This window comes from Silene latifolia, chromosome 11, assembly GCF_048544455.1.
Source record: "Silene latifolia isolate original U9 population chromosome 11, ASM4854445v1, whole genome shotgun sequence".
NCBI lineage: Eukaryota > Viridiplantae > Streptophyta > Magnoliopsida > Caryophyllales > Caryophyllaceae > Silene > Silene latifolia.
In genome coordinates, this window is record NC_133536.1 from 42727995 (window position 1) to 42748282 (window position 20288).

The 20288-nt window shown below is 35.9% G+C and overlaps 1 long non-coding RNA gene across 1 annotated transcript; it reads right to left on the minus strand.

Annotated features, from left to right (window-relative positions):
• Positions 1-19536: 19536 nt before the first annotated feature.
• On the minus strand, positions 19537-20011 carry LOC141614820 (uncharacterized). The gene is made up of 3 exons (XR_012529390.1): positions 19962-20011; positions 19798-19878; positions 19537-19674 (listed from the first exon to the last, which is right to left on the minus strand). It is a non-coding gene; the product is annotated as an uncharacterized LOC141614820 (long non-coding RNA).
• Positions 20012-20288: the final 277 nt, after the last annotated feature.

Sequence of the window (20288 nt, forward strand, 5' to 3'; positions counted from 1 at the left end):
GTACTGTCCCGATGCGTCGACTCACCAGCCTGTTCCTTGCTCACCATAGCTGCAACCACATGCTCATTTCCCTTCATTCTCGCGCCATCTCCGACGAGCCATCCCCGCTCGTTCGTGTAAGCAGCAGCATTCACCACTTGTAACACCCCGTATTTTATTAAGTTGGATAAAATTCTTTTAATTGCTATTTTGAATTTAATTACATCATATAACGATTTATATATTTATGCTTAGCTAATTAATTAATTTCATCATAATTCGATACGTTAATTTTAATAATCATTAATAAGTTTATTTAAAGTTAGTTCGAGTTTATTGAAATTAGTTCGAGTTTATTTATTTAATAATTTCCGTTTCTTTACGAGTCCTTATGAAAGTTGTTTTAAGTAAACCCGAGATGGATTTTGGGAACAAAACCGTCCAATTAGCTATTTTGAGCTTATTTCACTAAATTAGCAATTTTTATTAATATCCGTTAGTTTTTTAAAAATCGCTAATAATTCCGATTCAAGCTGATATTGTATTATTTACGTTAACTAGCTGAGTTTATTTTATTTTCACTCATTAAATTTATTTATTATTGATTCCGTTTTATTACTGAAACTTTTACTTAAATCGGTTAAATTTAACTCGAAACGGTTTTAATAACTATCGAAGTTTCTTAACGACGAAGAAACGTACGTATAATAAATAGCAGCAGCAGCAAGTCGCTCCCTCATTTCTCACGCATCATTCTTCTTCTCCCTTCCTTTTTCTTCTTTTAGCTTCGTTTTAATTTTTATCGATTTTAAATTGATCCTGCCACTCCGTTTGTCATCCGTTATCAATGATTTTTGTTCCATAGCGCTCCTTTCGTCGTTCTCGTCAATCCGTTGTAAGTAAAATTCATTTTCATCATGTATTTTTACAAACCCATTTATATTTTTAGCTTTATTTATTATAAGACGGTTGTATGTACTAAAATAGACGGTCTTGTAGAAGATTTGTTAGTCATAAATGATTAGTTCAATCGGAAAAAGGTAACAATTATGGATTACTCGATAATACTTGTAAGATATGTTTATTTCGAATGCTGGTTAGTCTGTTTTATAATTAAGACGGTGTATAATTATATATAGGGATCCTTATGAATGTTAATTAGTCAGTTGTATAGTTGAGACGGTGTATACTGATATGTGGAGATAGTTGAGATGGTGTATACTGACCTCTAGGGATCATTTGGGATGCTAGCTAGTAAGTGGTATATTTAAGACGGTGTATGCTGACATGTAGGGATTGTTTTGGACTAATTTGGACTCTGTGTTGGGGCGATTTTTGTAGTCTTTAGGGTCTGTTTTTGAGTTGCTTTATACTTGTGGATTTCCGCTCTAAAACCGTTTTAAATGCTGACTTAGTTGGCTCAGCTAGGACTGTTTTTAGGCGCGAGAATGGAGTCTTAAGGGGACGATTGGTACTCTGTTTTGGGCAGGGACGAGAGCTGTCATCGTGGGTTTTCACTTTGCATTTGAGGACTGGAGTTGGGGTCGAACTTAGGCATCTTTTGGGTTCTGTTTTGGACTGATTTTTGGGTCAGGTTATGAAGTAGGGTGAAGGGTGGCTATGGGTAGTCGGGTGGTGGTCGTGTCGGACTCCCAGTGGCCTAGCTGTGGCCTGGCCGTGGCCTAGCTAAGTCACGAGTTTGAGGCCATGTGTAGTTGGTGGTTAGGCCGAGTTTGAGGTTGTCATAATAATTTTAGAGCCGTGTCTATAATTTGTTTTGACTCTAGTTTGGTTTATTTAAAATATAATTAAATTAATTTCCGTCTCATATTTTATATAAAGATAATTCGTTAATATCGTCCTTTCACATAATTATTTTAGGTGGCTCATATGTGGTTGAAGAGGAAGAGTAATTTTGGGTTTTAGAAGCTTTCTCAAGTTCTTACTTGTCTCTTTGCTAGCGTAAGGTAACTATTCCGAGTTACTCGACGAATTAATGTCACATTAGTAGTTAATGTGTGCCTGTTGTTTGTTAAGTGTTTAGGTGATTGATAATGTGTTACTTTCGTTTTTCACATGATAGAAAATTAGAAATAGCATGAGAATAATATTGCGATAAAATTTGTAATTTGGGCCAAAGCAGGCCAAGACTCGAGTGGCAGATTGACCGAACGAGTTTGGTCAAACTAGGTTTAAACCATCGACCTCGATTTGACCGATGACCCGTCGCGGGACTCGGGTCGAGGGTTTGTCTTTGAGGTGAGATTGGTTGTTATTGGAAATTTTATGTTATGTCTTGATATTTGTAATTATCATTTCACATGTTGGTTGTTGGATGAATTGGCTGCCTTATTACTTGATCTTATTGCCTCTTTGCCATTTTAGCTTGTTCTCATGAATTATGAAATTAACGGTTAGCTGGAATTTGGATTATTATTGATAATGGAGATAGTGTTGGATTGTCAGCTGAATTGGGTATCCTACTTGTCTTGTGTGGTGTGGGCTAAAGTATTCAAGCTAGGACGAGCTGGGACTAGGTCCTAGGTGAGTATTTCGGCCTTCATCATAGATAGGTCATTATAGTCTTTGACGAGTGTATGTTCACTGCTTAATAGCCTCTGTGTTCCCGACTTGGTGGGTTTATATCCAAGTTGGGGCATGACCTCGTTACTTATTTTGAGAGTAAGTGGTCGGCTTAGTACTAGCCAACCCTTTGGTGGACTCCTTAGGGTACTCACATGGTTTTATACAATTGTGGGTCTTGGGTGCGGTGGTGTGTATCCGCATGTCTAGGTCTCATGTGATTTTAGGCTAGGGTTGTGTTGTGTCTTGGCCATGTTTTGATAGAACCTCGAGCCAAGATACCGGTTCGATTACCTTCCCTACCTCGTGGTATAGACTCGAGTTCTGAGTGACTATTGACGGGACTAAGAACTTATGCCTGTCTTTGATATATTGCCCTTTCTTGTTTGATGATTCTATGAATCAAAGAAGGTGAGATGCAAGCCGGCTATGGTTGATAGAGTTTGGATTCCTGGATGTTATGTGATTCACATGATAGTGTAGTATGAGTCGGTCTAGTATTCGCATGCTAGGACTATGTGTTGTTATCTTGTTGTTCACATGATAAGCACGATTGTCTAGCATCTATATGCTAAGGCTATGTGTGATTCGTATTCATATTCTTATGTTTACATGTTATATTAATTATGACATTTCGTGGCTGGGAGAACTCGGAGTTACTCCCCACTGACTGTGGCTTTCGTATTTGTATAAAATGCGAATGACAGGTAGGTGATGCATATATGGGGTACATGGACGAGCTAGCGAGCAAAGTAACCCTGGAACCTAGACTGGCTTTATTTTATTGTGACCCTTAAACACTTTTTATGTCACATACATTTTAGGGACATATGTCTCCCTCTTTACATTTGGTTGTATAATTTGCTATTCGCGACTTTAGCGATGGTTATGTTGTGAAACTTCTAGTTAGACCTTGTATGTTTGACACCATTTGGATATCTTTATAACAGGTCCAGGTTTTAAAAATTACAGGTTTTTACCCAAATGAACCTATTACAAACATATCCATGCAGTTTTATTGTAGAATTACGTGTTTATTTTTCCGCAATAATTGAGGGTGTCACAGTTGGTATCAGAGCATATTTGCTCCCGACGCACGTTTGTGCACCCCAATATAAATAACTTGACCTTAAAATAATAAACTTGAGAGATGGGTAAGATGGGTAGACTTAGGACCTTATGTTGTAGTCTCTTTGTGTTTGCTCTTTGTTAGGTACTAATCTGTTTGTTGATTGTCATTTGATAATTGTTGCGTTCTTGGATCAATGACCGTGAGCTTATCTATAGCTAATGGAGTTATTACCCTTATTATAAAAAAAATTTGAACTAAAGGTTTTGAAAATATTTTAATGTTTTTCACTGGTTTTAACGTCAATTAGTGTTAAAGCTTGTTATTGGAGACGTCTGATAATTAGTTTTATCATTTGTTGGCGTAAAAATGTATTTTTATGTCTTTGAATTGGAATATTGATGTTCTTGAGTGATCGCCAAGAGTATCTCCGTTCCATTGAAAGGACACTTATATATTTTAAGAAGATCAAGATTTAGTGCCTATTGCTGAGGATTGACGATTGTTCAACCTTTGAAGAATGCTTCTACTTCCTTGAAGATGTTTCTCGTTCTTTTTGTATCTCGCCTTATTCTTAATCTCTTGGTGCTTATCCTCCTTCTAAACTCCCTTCTGTTTTATTTTAAAAGCTACGCTTGTACTCCTAACTTGTCCTTTGTTCTTTGCTTATCCTCCCTTAACGCCATTAGATAGTACTCTTTCTTGTGAGGAATGTTGACCTTGGTTGGAAAATTCGACTTTTGAGGAGATTGTTTGTGTCTAATCCTTAACCCTGACTTTGAGAAGTCGTGATGTTAGAAAGACTTAGGTAATGTGATGAGACATACTTAATGATTCTTATACCTAGTTCCTTGACAAAGCGACTATAATCGATTGGTGGATTCTTTGTGTTAGGAATGAGTTGCCTATGTTACTAAAGTTATAGAACTTAGCTTTGTTGTTTTTGTTTGGGATTTGAAAGCTTAGTAGGTTGAGCGTTGTTACCTTAGGAGTAAACATGAGATAAGTTTAGAATATGAATTTGGAAGAAAACCCATTTTTAGATGTTAACAATCCCGTATAGTTTGGGAATGTGATTTGGTGTTAGTTGTTCCTTGAGAACTTTGTTGAGAAGTCTTTATCAATTCATTCTTTGGTTTTTAAAACATTGAGGTTATGTCAAGTGCTTGAGATAAAGAGATGCTTTTATACTTGAGTGGTAGATTTGATTTAGGGAAATTCTAATATGTGATAAGATAGGTGGAAGAAGTATCTAACCGATTTATCACCCCTTAAGCGAGCGTTTATTTTACCTTGACCCTTGTTTGGGATTTGGTCGTTTTGTCATGAAGGTACAATACCCTAATAGGCGTGACCTTGTTAGAGAGAACCTTAAGTTTTAGGAAGCGTATGGTTTAAGCCTTAAAATCCTCTTTCGTACCATTAATCGTTTTCCTCCCTTTCGTTCATACCTTGGTTGGATTTGATTCTTAAGTATAAAAGTTCACACGTTATTTCCTTGTCTTGAATACCTCCCTAATTCTAATATCTCTTATTGGTTGTTAACTAGTTATCTTTATGATTCGACTCTTTTAGTCTCACACCCTGACATGTTGCTTAAGTTTCCTTGTTGTCTAAATTTCCTTTCTCCTTGATCATAAGCGTTACCGTTCATACCTCTTTTTCTCGCTTCATCTTGCTCCTCCTTTAAGTTTGACACTCGTATCTTGTGAAACTCTATCTTTGACATCCTTGTAATTTTGACTTTAATTTCTACCCTATGAAATTCATTATAGCTCTCTTGTTGCTTAAGTTTGAGCTCTCTTAACATACTTTGTTTTTATGCTATCTAAGTTACTTTCCTTTTTGTACAACTTCTAAACTTTCAAGCTACCAGTTTCGATTCATTTTTAAAAGTTTATGTCACTTCTGCAAACCTAACCTATTTTAAAGATTTGAAAATGAAAATTCGATTTAATTCTCTAATTGTTCTTTGAGTATAGACTTCTTTATCATGGTTTTGAGTTGCTAAACCTGAGATTTTTGTAAATTTTATCCAATTTCTAGTCACTTTGATCTAATCATGATGCCTTTGTTAAAGTTTAATATTATATTTCAGGAATTTAACTCCCCTTTTAGTTTAAAGGTGAAACCTTTATTTCTACGTTGGCTTTTTGCAAAAGAAAATTTGAGTAGATTACCTTTCTCTTATTTTGATTTTAACGTTGATGGGATGTTAGGACTCGTTATTAAAGGCGTCTAATAACTTGCCCTGCGCTTATCGACGAATGATTTTTATTTTAAATCTGTCTTTGACATGGAAAGTTAGCGCTCTTGTGTGCACGACAAGGGCAATTTCGTTCCATGAATGAGACTTATACTTTTGAAAACTTTTCATTAATGTTTCTGAAAGTATTTTGATTTTCGATTTATACAAATAATTTGCTTTTTGACCTTATCTTTGATTTGGAATGTGATGTTCTTGAATGCGCAACGAGAACACTTCCGTTCCTCTGATGAGAATCTGGTTCTGTCGGAAAATTTTATTTGAAACTTTTGAAAGAATTTTGATTCTTACGATAAGTGACCTTTTAAATGTTTTGGTTACCGATTCCAATTTCAGTTTTAGTTTTATAACCTTTCACTTATACTTTCAAGTTTCGAGGACGAAACTTTTTAAAAGATGGGGTGATTGTAACACCCGTATTTTATTAAGTTGGATAAAATTCTTTTAATTGCTATTTTGAATTTAATTACATCATATAACGATTTATATATTTATGCTTAGCTAATTAATTAATTTCATCATAATTCGATACGTTAATTTTAATAATCATTAATAAGTTTATTTAAAGTTAGTTCGAGTTTATTGAAATTAGTTCGAGTTTATTTATTTAATAATTTCCGTTTCTTTACGAGTCCTTATGAAAGTTGTTTTAAGTAAACCCGAGATGGATTTTTGGAACAAAACCGTCCAATTAGCTATTTTGAGCTTATTTCACTAAATTAGCAATTTTTATTAATATCCGTTAGTTTTGTAAAAATCGCTAATAATTCCGATTCAAGCCGATATTGTATTATTTACGTTAACTAGCCGAGTTTATTTTATTTTCACTCATTAAATTTATTTATTATTGATTCCGTTTTATTATCAAACTTTTACTTAAATCGGTTAAATTTAACTCAAAACGGTTTTAATAACTATCGAAGTTTCTTAACGACGAAGAAACGTACGTATAATAAATAGCAGCAGCAAGTCGCTCCCTCATTTCTCACGCATCATTCTTCTTCTCCCTTCCTTTTTCTTCTTTTCGCTTCGTTTTAATTTTTATCGATTTTAAATTGATCCTGCCACTCCGTTTGTCATCCGTTATCAATGATTTTTGTTCCATAGCGCTCCTTTCGTCGTTCTCGTCAATCCGTTGTAAGTAAAATTCATTTTCGTCATGTATTTTTACAAACCCATTTATATTTTCAGCTTTATTTATTATAAGACGGTTGTATGTACTAAAATAGACGGTCTTGTAGAAGATTTGTTAGTCATAAATGATTAGTTCAATCGGAAAAAGGTAACAATTATGGATTACTCGATAATACTTGTAAGATATGTTTATTTCGAATGCTGGTTAGGCTGTTTTATAATTAAGACGGTGTATAATTATATATAGGGATCCTTATGAATGTTAATTAGTCAGTTGTATAGTTGAGACGGTGTATACTGATATGTGGAGATAGTTGAGATGGTGTATACTGACCTCTAGGGATCATTTGGGATGCTAGCTAGTAAGTGGTATATTTAAGACGGTGTATGCTGACATATAGGGATTGTTTTGGACTAATTTGGACTCTGTGTTGGGGCGATTTTTGTAGTCTTTAGGGTCTGTTTTTGAGTTGCTTTATACTTCTGGATTTCCGCTCTAAAACCGTTTTAAATGCTGACTTAGTTGGTTCAACTAGGACTGTTTTTAGGCGCGAGAATGGAGTCTTAAGGGGACGATTGGTACTCTGTTTTGGGCAGGGACGAGAGCTGTCATCGTGGGTTTTCACTTTGCATTTGAGGACTGGAGTTGGGGTCGAACTTAGGCATCTTTTGGGTTCTGTTTTGGACTGATTTTTGGGTCAGGTTATGAAGTAGGGTGAAGGGTGGCTATGGGTAGTCGGGTGGTGGTCGTGTCGGACTCCCAAAGGGCCTAGTGTGGCCCGGCCGTGGCCTAGCTAAGTCACGAGTTTGAGGCCATGTGTAGTTGGTGGTTAGGCCGAGTTTGAGGTTGTCATAATAATTTTAGAGTCGTGTCTATAATTTGTTTTGACTCTAGTTTGGTTTATTTAAAATATAATTAAATTAATTTCCGTCTCATATTTTATATAAAGATAATTCGTTAATATCGTCCTTTCACATAATTATTTTAGGTGGCTCATATGTGGTTGAAGAGGAAGAGTAATTTTGGGTTTTAGAAGCTTTCTCAAGTTCTTATTTGTCTCTTTGCTAGCGTAAGGTAACTATTCCGAGTTACTCGACGAATTAATGTCACATTAGTAGTTAATGTGTGCCTGTTGTTTGTTAAGTGTTTAGGTGATTGATAATGTGTTACTTTCGTTTTTCACATGATAGAAAATTAGAAATAGCATGAGAATAATATTGCGATAAAATTTGTAATTTGGGCCAAAGCGTGCCAAGACTCGAGCCGGGCCGATTGACCGAACGAGTTTGGTCAAACTAGGTTTAAACCAGTCAGCCTCGATTTGACCGATGACCCGTCGCGGGACTCGGGTCGAGGGTTTGTCTTTGAGGTGAGATTGGTTGTTATTGGAAATTTTATGTTATGTCTTGATATTTGTAATTATCATTTCACATGTTGGTTGTTGGATGAATTGGCTGCCTTATACTTGATCTTATTGCCTCTTTGCCATTTTAGCTTGTTCTCATGAATTATGAAATTAACGGTTAGCTGGAATTTGGATTATTATTGATAATGGAGATATTGTTGGATTGTCAGCTGAATTGGGTATCCTACTTGTCTTGTGTGGTGTGGGCTAAAGTATTCAAGCTAGGACGAGCTGGGACTAGGTCCTAGGTGAGTATTTCGGCCTTCATCATAGATAGGTCATTATAGTCTTTGACGAGTGTATGTTCACTGCTTAATAGCCTCTGTGTTCCTGACTTGGTGGGTTTATATCCAAGTTGGGGCATGACCTCGTTACTTATTTTGAGAGTAAGTGGTCGACTTTAAGTACTAGCCAACCCTTTGGTGGACTCCTTAGGGTACTCACATGGTTTTATACAATTGTGGGTCTTGGGTGCGGTGGTGTGTATCCGCATGTCTAGGTCTGCGCAGATTTTAGGCTAGGGTTGTGTTGTGTCTTGGCCATGTTTTGATAGAACCTCTGAGCCAAGATACCGGTTCGATTACCTTCCCTACCTCGTGGTATAGACTCGAGTTACAGAGTGACTATTGACGGGACTAAGAACTTATGTCTGTCTTTGATATATTGCCCTTTCTTGTTTGATGATTCTATGAATCATAGAAGGTGAGATGCAAGCCGGCTATGGTTGATAGAGTTTGGATTCCTGGATGTTATGTGATTCACATGATAGTGTAGTATGAGTCGGTCTAGTATTCGCATGCTAGGACTATGTGTTGTTATCTTGTTGTTCACATGATAAGCACGATTGTCTAGCATCTATATGCTAAGGCTATGTGTGATTCGTATTCATATTCTTATGTTTACATGTTATATTAATTATGACATTTCGTGGCTGGGAGAACTCGGAGTTACTCCCCACTGACTGTGGCTTTCGTATTTGTATAAAATGCGAATGACAGGTAGGTGATGCATATATGGGGTACATGGACGAGCTAGCGAGCAAAGTAACCCTGGAACCTAGACTGGCTTTATTTTATTGTGACCCTTAAACACTTTTTATGTCACATACATTTTAGGGACATATGTCTCCCTCTTTACATTTGGTTGTATAATTTGCTATTCGCGACTTTAGCGATGGTTATGTTGTGAAACTTCTAGTTAGACCTTGTATGTTTGACACCATTTGGATATCTTTATAACAGGTCCAGGTTTTAAAAATTACAGGTTTTTACCCAAATGAACCTATTACAAACATATCCATGCAGTTTTATTGTAGAATTACGTGTTTATTTTTCCGCAATAATTGAGGGTGTCACAGTTGGTATCAGAGCATATTTGCTCCCGACGCACGTTTGTGCACCCCAATATAAATAACTTGACCTTAAAATAATAAACTTGAGAGATGGGTAAGATGGGTAGACTTAGGACCTTATGTTGTAGTCTCTTTGTGTTTGCTCTTTGTTAGGTACTAATCTGTTTGTTGATTGTCATTTGATAATTGTTGCGTTCTTGGATCAATGACCGTGAGCTTATCTATAGCTAATGGAGTTATTACCCTTATTATAAAAAAAAAATTTGAACTAAAGGTTTTGAAAATATTTTAATGTTTTTCACTGGTTTTAACGTAAATTAGTGTTAAAGCTTGTTATTGGAGACGTCTGATAATTAGTTTTATCATTTGTTGGCGTAAAAATGTATTTTTATGTCTTTGAATTGGAATATTGATGTTCTTGAGTGATCGCCAAGAGTATCTCCGTTCCATTGAAAGGACACTTATATATTTTAAGAAGATCAAGATTTAGTGCCTATTGCTGAGGATTGACGATTGTTCAACCTTTGAAGAATGCTTCTACTTCCTTGAAGATGTTTCTCGTTCTTTTTGTATCTCGCCTTATTCTTAATCTCTTGGTGCTTATCCTCCTTCTAAACTCCCTTCTGTTTTATTTTAAAAGCTACGCTTGTACTCCTAACTTGTCCTTTGTTCTTTGCTTATCCTCCCTTAACGCCATTAGATAGTACTCTTTCTTGTGAGGAATGTTGACCTTGGTTGGAAAATTCGACTTTTGAGGAGATTGTTTGTGTCTGATCCTTAACCCTGACTTTGAGAAGTCGTGATGTTAGAAAGACTTAGGTAATGTGATGAGACATACTTAATGATTCTTATACCTAGTTCCTTGACAAAGCGACTATAATCGATTGGTGGATTCTTTGTGTTAGGAATGAGTTGCCTATGTTACTAAAGTTATAGAACTTAGCTTTGTTGTTTTTGTTTGGGATTTGAAAGCTTAGTAGGTTGAGCGTTGTTACCTTAGGAGTAAACATGAGATAAGTTTAGAATATGAATTTGGAAGAAAACCCATTTTTAGATGTTAACAATCCCGTATAGTTTGGGAATGTGATTTGGTGTTAGTTGTTCCTTGAGAACTTTGTTGAGAAGTCTTTATCAATTCATTCTTTGGTTTTTAAAACATTGAGGTTATGTCAAGTGCTTGAGATAAAGAGATGCTTTTATACTTGAGTGGTAGATTTGATTTAGGGAAATTCTAATATGTGATAAGATAGGTGGAAGAAGTATCTAACCGATTTATCACCCCTTAAGCGAGCGTTTATTTTACCTTGACCCTTGTTTGGGATTTGGTCGTTTTGTCATGAAGGTACAATACCCTAATAGGCGTGACCTTGTTAGAGAGAACCTTAAGTTTTAGGAAGCGTATGGTTTAAGCCTTAAAATCCTCTTTCGTACCATTAATCGTTTTCCTCCCTTTCGTTCATACCTTGGTTGGATTTGATTCTTAAGTATAAAAGTTCACACGTTATTTCCTTGTCTTGAATACCTCCCTAATTCTAATATCTCTTATTGGTTGTTAACTAGTTATCTTTATGATTCGACTCTTTTAGTCTCACACCTTGACATGTTGCTTAAGTTTCCTTGTTGTCTAAATTTCCTTTCTCCTTGATCATAAGCGTTACCGTTCATACCTCTTTTTCTCGCTTCATCTTGCTCCTCCTTTAAGTTTGACACTCGTATCTTGTGAAACTCTATCTTTGACATCCTTGTAATTTTGACTTCAATTTCTACCCTATGAAATTCATTATAGCTCTCTTGTTGCTTAAGTTTGAGCTCTCTTAACATACTTTGTTTTTATGCTATCTAAGTTACTTTCCTTTTTGACAAACTTCTAAACTTTCAAGCTACCAGTTTCGATTCATTTTTAAAAGTTTATGTCACTTCTGCAAACCTAACCTATTTTAAAGATTTGAAAATGAAAATTCGATTTAATTCTCTAATTGTTCTTTGAGTATAGACTTCTTTATCATGGTTTTGAGTTGCTAAACCTGAGATTTTTGTAAATTTTATCCAATTTCTAGTCACTTTGATCTAATCATGATGCCTTTGTTAAAGTTTAATATTATATTTCAGGAATTTAACTCCCCTTTTAGTTTAAAGGTGAAACCTTTATTTCTACGTTGGCTTTTTGCAAAAGAAAATTTGAGTAGATTACCTTTCTCTTATTTTGATTTTAACGTTGATGGGATGTTAGGACTCGTTATTAAAGGCGTCTAATAACTTGCCCTGCGCTTATCGACGAATGATTTTTATTTTAAATCTGTCTTTGACATGGAAAGTTAGCGCTCTTGTGTGCACGACAAGGGCAATTTCGTTCCATGAATGAGACTTATACTTTTGAAAACTTTTCATTAATGTTTCTGAAAGTATTTTGATTTTCGATTTATACAAATAATTTGCTTTTTGACCTTATCTTTGATTTGGAATGTGATGTTCTTGAATGCGCAACGAGAACACTTCCGTTCCTCTGATGAGAATCTGGTTCTGTCGGAAAATTTTATTTGAAAATTTTATTTGAAACTTTTGAAAGAATTTTGATTCTTACGATAAGTGACCTTTTAAATGTTTTGGTTACCGATTCCAATTTCAGTTTTAGTTTTATAACCTTTCACTTATACTTTCAAGTTTCGAGGACGAAACTTTTTAAAAACATGGGGTGATTGTAACACCCCGTATTTTATTAAGTTGGATAAAATTCTTTTAATTGCTATTTTGAATTTAATTACATCATATAACGATTTATATATTTATGCTTAGCTAATTAATTAATTTCATCATAATTCGATACGTTAATTTTAATAATCATTAATAAGTTTATTTAAAGTTAGTTCGAGTTTATTGAAATTAGTTCGAGTTTATTTATTTAATAATTTCCGTTTCTTTACGAGTCCTTATGAAAGTTGTTTTAAGTAAACCCGAGATGGATTTTTGGAACAAAACCGTCCAATTAGCTATTTTGAGCTTATTTCACTAAATTAGCAATTTTTATTAATATCCGTTAGTTTTGTAAAAATCGCTAATAATTCCGATTCAAGCTGATATTGTATTATTTACGTTAACTAGCTGAGTTTATTTTATTTTCACTCATTAAATTTATTTATTATTGATTCCGTTTTATTATCTAAACTTTTACTTAAATCGGTTAAATTTAACTCGAAACGGTTTTAATAACTATCGAAGTTTCTTAACGACGAAGAAACGTACATACAATAAATAAATAAATAGGCAGCAAGTCGCTCCCTCATTTCTCACGCATCATTCTTCTTCTCCCTTCCTTTTTCTTCTTTTCGTTCTGTTTTAATTTTTATCAGATTTTAAATTGATCCTGCCACTCCGTTTGTCATCCGTTATCAATGATTTTTGTTCCATAGCGCTCCTTTCGTCGTTCTCGTCAATCCGTTGTAAGTAAAATTCATTTTCGTCATGTATTTTTACAAACCCATTTATATTTTCAACTTTATTTATTATAAGACGGTTGTATGTACTAAAATAGACGGTCTTGTAGAAGATTTGTTAGTCATAAATGATTAGTTCAATCGGAAAAAGGTAACAATTATGGATTACTCGATAATACTTGTAAGATATGTTTATTTCGAATGCTGGTTAGGCTGTTTTATAATTAAGACGGTGTATAATTATATATAGGGATCCTTATGAATGTTAATTAGTCAGTTGTATAGTTGAGACGGTGTATACTGATATGTGGAGATAGTTGAGATGGTGTATACTTGACCTCTAGGGATCATTTGGGATGCTAGCTAGTAAGTGGTATATTTAAGACGGTGTATCTTGACATATAGGGATTGTTTTGGACTAATTTGGACTCGTGTTGGGGCGATTTTTGTAGTCTTTAGGTCTGTTTTTTTGAGTTGCTTTATACTTCGGATTTCCGCTCTAAAACCGTTTTAAATGCTTTGACTTAGTTGGTTCAACTAGGACTGTTTTTTAGGCGCGAGAATGGAGTCTTAAGGGGACGATTGGTACTGCTTTTGGGGGGACGAGAGCCGTCATCGTGGGTTTTCACTTTGCATTTGAGGACTGGAGTTGGGGTCGAACTTAGGCATCTTTTGGGTTCTGTTTTGGACTGATTTTTGGGTCAGGTTATGAAGTAGGGTGAAGGGTGGCTATGGGTAGTCGGGTGGTGGTCGTGTCGGACTCCCAGTGGCCTAGCTGTGGCCTGGCCGTGGCCTAGCTAAGTCACGAGTTTGAGGCCATGTGTAGTTGGTGGTTAGGCCGAGTTTGAGGTTGTCATAATAATTTTAGAGCCGTGTCTATAATTTGTTTTGACTCTAGTTTGGTTTATTTAAAATATAATTAAATTAATTTCCGTCTCATATTTTATATAAAGATAATTCGTTAATATCGTCCTTTCACATAATTATTTTAGGTGGCTCATATGTGGTTGAAGAGGAAGAGTAATTTTGGGTTTTAGAAGCTTTCTCAAGTTCTTACTTGTCTCTTTGCTAGCGTAAGGTAACTATTCCGAGTTACTCGACGAATTAATGTCACAGTAGTAGTTAATGTGTGCCCGTTGTTTGTTAAGTGTTTAGGTGATTGATAATGTGTTACTTTCGTTTTTCACATGATAGAAAATTAGAAATAGCATGAGAATAATATTGCGATAAAATTTGTAATTTGGGCCAAAGCGAGCCAAGACTCGAGTGGGCCGATTGACCGAACGAGTTTGGTCAAACTAGGTTTAAACCAAATCACCTCGATTTGACCGATGACCCGTCGCGGGACTCGGGTCGAGGGTTTGTCTTTGAGGTGAGATTGGTTGTTATTGGAAATTTTATGTTATGTCTTGATATTTGTAATTATCATTTCACATGTTGGTTGTTGGATGAATTGGCTGCCTTATACTTCAGTCTTATTGCCTCTTTGCCATTTTAGCTTGTTCTCATGAATTATGAAATTAACGGTTAGCTGGAATTTGGATTATTATTGATAATGGAGATATTGTTGGATTGTCAGCTGAATTGGGTATCCTACTTGTCTTGTGTGGTGTGGGCTAAAGTATTCAAGCTAGGACGAGCTGGGACTAGGTCCTAGGTGAGTATTTCGGCCTTCATCATAGATAGGTCATTATAGTCTTTGACGAGTGTATGTTCACTGCTTAATAGCCTCTGTGTTCCTGACTTGGTGGGTTTATATCCAAGTTGGGGCATGACCTCGTTACTTATTTTGAGAGTAAGTGGTCAGCTTAAGTACTAGCCAACCCTTTGGTGGACTCCTTAGGGTACTCACATGGTTTTATACAATTGTGGGTCTTGGGTGCGGTGGTGTGTATCCGCATGTCTAGGTCTCAAGCAGATTTTAGGCTAGGGTTGTGTTGTATCTTGGCCATGTTTTGATAGAACCTCTGAGCCAAGATACCGGTTCGATTACCTTCCCTACCTCGTGGTATAGACTCGAGTTACAGAGTGACTATTGACGGGACTAAGAACTTATGCCTGTCTTTGATATATTGCCCTTTCTTGTTTGATGATTCTATGAATCAAAGAAGGTGAGATGCAAGCCGGCTATGGTTGATAGAGTTTGGATTCCTGGATGTTATGTGATTCACATGATAGTGTAGTATGAGTCGGTCTAGTATTCGCATGCTAGGACTATGTGTTGTTATATTGTTGTTCACATGATAAGCACGATTGTCTAACATCTATATGCTAAGGCTATGTGTGATTCGTATTCATATTCTTATGTTTACATGTTATATTAATTATGACATTTCGTGGCTGGGAGAACTCGGAGTTACTCCCCACTGACTGTGGCTTTCGTATTTGTATAAAATGCGAATGACAGGTAGGTGATGCATATATGGGGTACATGGACGAGCTAGCGAGCAAAGTAACCCTGGAACCTAGACTGGCTTTATTTTATTGTGACCCTTAAACACTTTTTATGTCACATACATTTTAGGGACATATGTCTCCCTCTTTACATTTGGTTGTATAATTTGCTATTCGCGACTTTAGCGATGGTTATGTTGTGCAACTTCTAGTTAGACCTTGTATGTTTGACACCATTTGGATATCTTTATAACAGGTTCAGGTTTTAAAAATTACAGGTTTTTACCCAAATGAACCTATTACAAACATATCCATGCAGTTTTATTCTAGAATTACGTGTTTATTTTTCCGCAATAATTGAGGGTGTCACACCACTGATTCCGGGCTCGGAATCCAAACAACGAGCAGCACCTACAAACCAGAAGCAACCCTACATCAGCACTATACCCGCCGTTTACCACAGCCAACCAAAGTCGAGCTCGGAATTGAAAACTGAGTCCAGATCTTCGAACCCACGATAACCAATTCAATTCCCTTCCATCCTTTACTCACACCCAACCACCTGCTCCTCGCACCGACCCGATTCCTTTACCAGATTCGCACCACCATCATCTCCAGACTTGACAACATCCACCCCAGTAACCCAGCCGATTCGTCAAGGTCACCCTCGCTAATTCCGGCGACCACCAGCAGCTGTGGCCTCCACGACAACCAGGAACAATGTCGCAGCATCGATTCGAGCAACCCAGCTCTGACGAGTCACCTCTACTCCGTCTTGCACCAGCTTCACCTCCTTTGATAGTCACAGCTCTATTCGGTTTGATACTCTGGATTTGTATTGTTTTGACTAGGGATGGCAATGGGTCGGGTCTGGGTCGGGTCCAGCAAGACCCGGACCCGGACCCGTGCCACCTACATTGGACCCGGACCCGACCCAGACCCTAATGGGTCTAAAATTATTGGACCCTTACCCATACCCGATGGGTCCGGGTCCGGGTAGGGTCTACCCGCGGGTCTGAGGTTGAACAAGAAAAAAAAGAACTGTAGAATATTTTACCTTTTGATAAATCAAAATTTGGCAGAGGGTCCAGAGGAGTAGTAGCGTTTTTTGTAAAATTTGAGAGGTGTACACAGTGGTCAATGGCAGAGAACTTCAAGGTTGAAGAATAAAACACACAACACACTTATTGCACTTATGCAACTTCAAGTGGTGAAATAAAACATAAACACCACTAATTGAAACCAATTTCGAAGAATATACAAGTACAAAATCAATCATGAATTTCAGTTCAAGTACAAAATCAACAATTGATTCATATCAATCATGAATTACGGTAGTGGTACTCAATTTAAAAATTGATTAAACCTATTTTCGAAGAAAATAAGACAAATAAAAGGAGGGATTTAACCTTCTAGCTATTCGAGCTTCTATGCTAGCCTTTTATCGTCCTCGCTAGTCACCGTCGTCGTCAGTCGTCTCAGTTTAGGGCTTAGGGTTAGAGGTGGGTTTAGGTTAGAGGAAAGAATTGGGAATGAAAGGAAAGGAAATGGAACGGTGTGTGGCTGTCTTTGATTTGTTAGGTTAAAACTTTTAGTTTTTTTTTTTTTTTTTTTTTTTAATAAATTGTAAGGGTCTACGGGTCGGGTCCGGGTCCCATAAATTAGACCCAGACCCGGACCCTAAATATTTTACTAAGACCCATACCTGACCCATACCCGTTAGGGTCTAAAAAATTCAGATCCGGACCTGACCCATTAGGGTCCGACCCTAAGGGTCTGGGTCGGGTCCCCGACCCACTGCCATTCCTAGTTTTGACTGAAGAATGATGTGAAGACCAACTTTAGTTGGCAAAATGACGATATTGCCCTTTGTATTTACTCTTTTTGTGGAGTTTAAGTGAGGGGCCGTTTGGTCTTTTAATTCCTTGTATTGAGATGTTATAAAACGCATCTTTGTATGCTGAGGAGAACATTCTGATTTTGGACAGCAGTAGAGTTTAGGAGTAGAAACAAAATAGAAAAAATTCTCTCTTCATTTTGTGTTATTTTCATCTATTAGTTAGTTTATTTAATACTCAAATTACTACGAGATTCAATCTTTTGTAATCATCCTCTTAGATCTATGCAATTTTTAGTCTTTCCTCTCATATGGTATCAATTTCTCATCTTTCTCTTTCTTTATTGTTTTCATTTATTTGTTGTTGTTTAGATAATTTTAATGTTTAATTTAATTAAAGTTTCAATCTTTAGTAGTTTAATTATGTTTATCTCATGTTTATTGTTAACTAGATTTTGTGTCCGTGCGTTACACGGGTTTCAAATATATCTTTTCTCTAATTGTTTAAACCTTTTAATATCATTTTAAATAATATGCAAAAGTTGTATTTCAATTACTCAAATAAGGTACTCCGTATAAATAACAAATTACCCTCAATACAGAGTAAAATATCCCTTTCCCATTAATTGGTCCAAATATAAATTTAGAATGAATCTCTCTTCATTAATAGCGTGTCTGATAGAAATCCATTTAGATATTTACAATTAAGATGCATGCGTCATCCCAATTTAGAACTGCACGTATCATTCAACCATATTAAACAACACAGAGCTTAACCAATACAGTATAAACAACCCTCTTAAAATTAATTTACGCCTTCCTAAAGCTTGTTAATCTAAACCTCACAATGCCGTCAATATATAATACTATAATAGTAGAATACGCTCATTCGTTTGTTTAGATATTTTAATTAAAAATAAACAAATACGTGTAATTAAAACGAAGAGAGCATCTAATTTACAAAAAAGCATATCTTAAAAGTCTCTCTGGTAATTTTACTTTGTATTCTATTTTTATTTTGGTGCCTCTTGATTTATTGGATTCATTAAAGATGGTGACAAGCGTTTTATAGACATAGAAGTCCTTTCTTGGCTTTTAAATTGCTCAGATGAGAAGTTTAAGCAACGAGTAAGTTATGAATCTATTGATCTAGAGAGATGGGGGCCTGTGCCCACATTTGACATGAATTCTCTTATGGGATCCTGAACTGATGAGTCCAACTTAGATTTTGACGATTCTGATGATGAAGATCAGTAATATGGACAACATTTTTTCTGTTATCTGGGGGTAAAGTTTATTTATTTCGTCTTTAATTTAACGATTTAAGCAAAAATAAATGAAAAAATAAACTTAATAATATGTCACTATAATTCAAAAAAGCAATGGGTAAGAGAGACACTGATCCGAATTAATTCCTAATGAGCATTAGATATAGATACGAACTCCAACCCCAAAATAGGTTTCTCCAGCCTCAAAAGTATGAAAATAAGCAATTACTGTTTGTCCTACAAGACACATCCTTCGGCACCAAACTTGATGATCTGTAAGCAAGAGTGTGATAGTATTAAGTATAAGTCTAATAAAAGGTTTTACCATTAAGACGGTCTCTAGAGGATTTATATATTGCGGGATGAACATTTGTAGGAATCTGCAAGACAAAAATGATTAAAAACAAAGTTTATCATGATTCAAGTTTACGAAATACATTTGAACAGAATCTAGGCACTACATATGCTATTACACAAGCTTTTAGCTTGAACAACACAGGGTCCTTGGCTATTTTAAGCAGAAGAATTAGTAAGAGAGTCATTTTTATAGTTTCAATGACCACATCAATAATGATAAATAAATTGGTTGCCCATTATTTGTGAATCACTAAGTTTTTCAATATATGAGCAGGAATTCTGTAAAATGTAGTTAATCAAAATGGAAGGAGGGAGTACACATCAAAATATAAACATGCGAAGCTCAAAGTAATAGAAGCCACAATGCACTTGAGACTAAGAAAGGGGGAACCAATTCACTGGACAGAGATAGCGTGACAAAACCAAAACTATTGTGAAGGTTACAAAAAAACTAAAGAAAAAAATGCATAGCTTGTGTTACTTACCCCACGCCCATTATCAGTAATGCTGACAGAATTATCAGCTAGCAGCACAACATCTACCTTTGTAGCAAATCCTGCTTGTGCCTCATCGACAGCGTTATCCAATATTTCATAAACCTAAAAAATCCCATGTTAGAGTCTTTTTTAGCTTGACTTGGTTATCCACTCATATAATTTAATAATCATAAAACCTAGCGACTCCATTAGAATAGCTTCCATGTAAGCAAAAGACCCACATACCAGATGATGCAAGCCTCGAGGCGCTGTGCTTCCAATATACATTCCTGGCCTTTTTCTAACTGGATCCAAGCCCTCCAACACCTGTGTTAATAATCCACATGTAAGCATAAACCTTGCTGCATAACTAATGTAGATTCATAAAGCAAGCAAGCAAGCGAATGAACCTATCAAATAGCTATATACACAGTGGAGTTAGTCAACTTATCCAGATTAGCAATTAATAACGGTGTTCTGTTATTGTTTCTTGGAACCACGCGATGTAAGACTTGGAGACTGGAATACTCCCGCTTGTTGGGACCACACCCTCCTAACTGTACCAGTTTCGCTGAGTCCAATTTCATGCACCTGAAAATACGAAGGAAAACAATTAGCGATAATTAATATGCAAGAAATTATACAAGAGCAATGGAATAAAAATAAACACACATAATAATAATAGACATAAAATATAGAATGGGGAAGGAAAGCCGTATTTGTTGTTGCTTTTTATA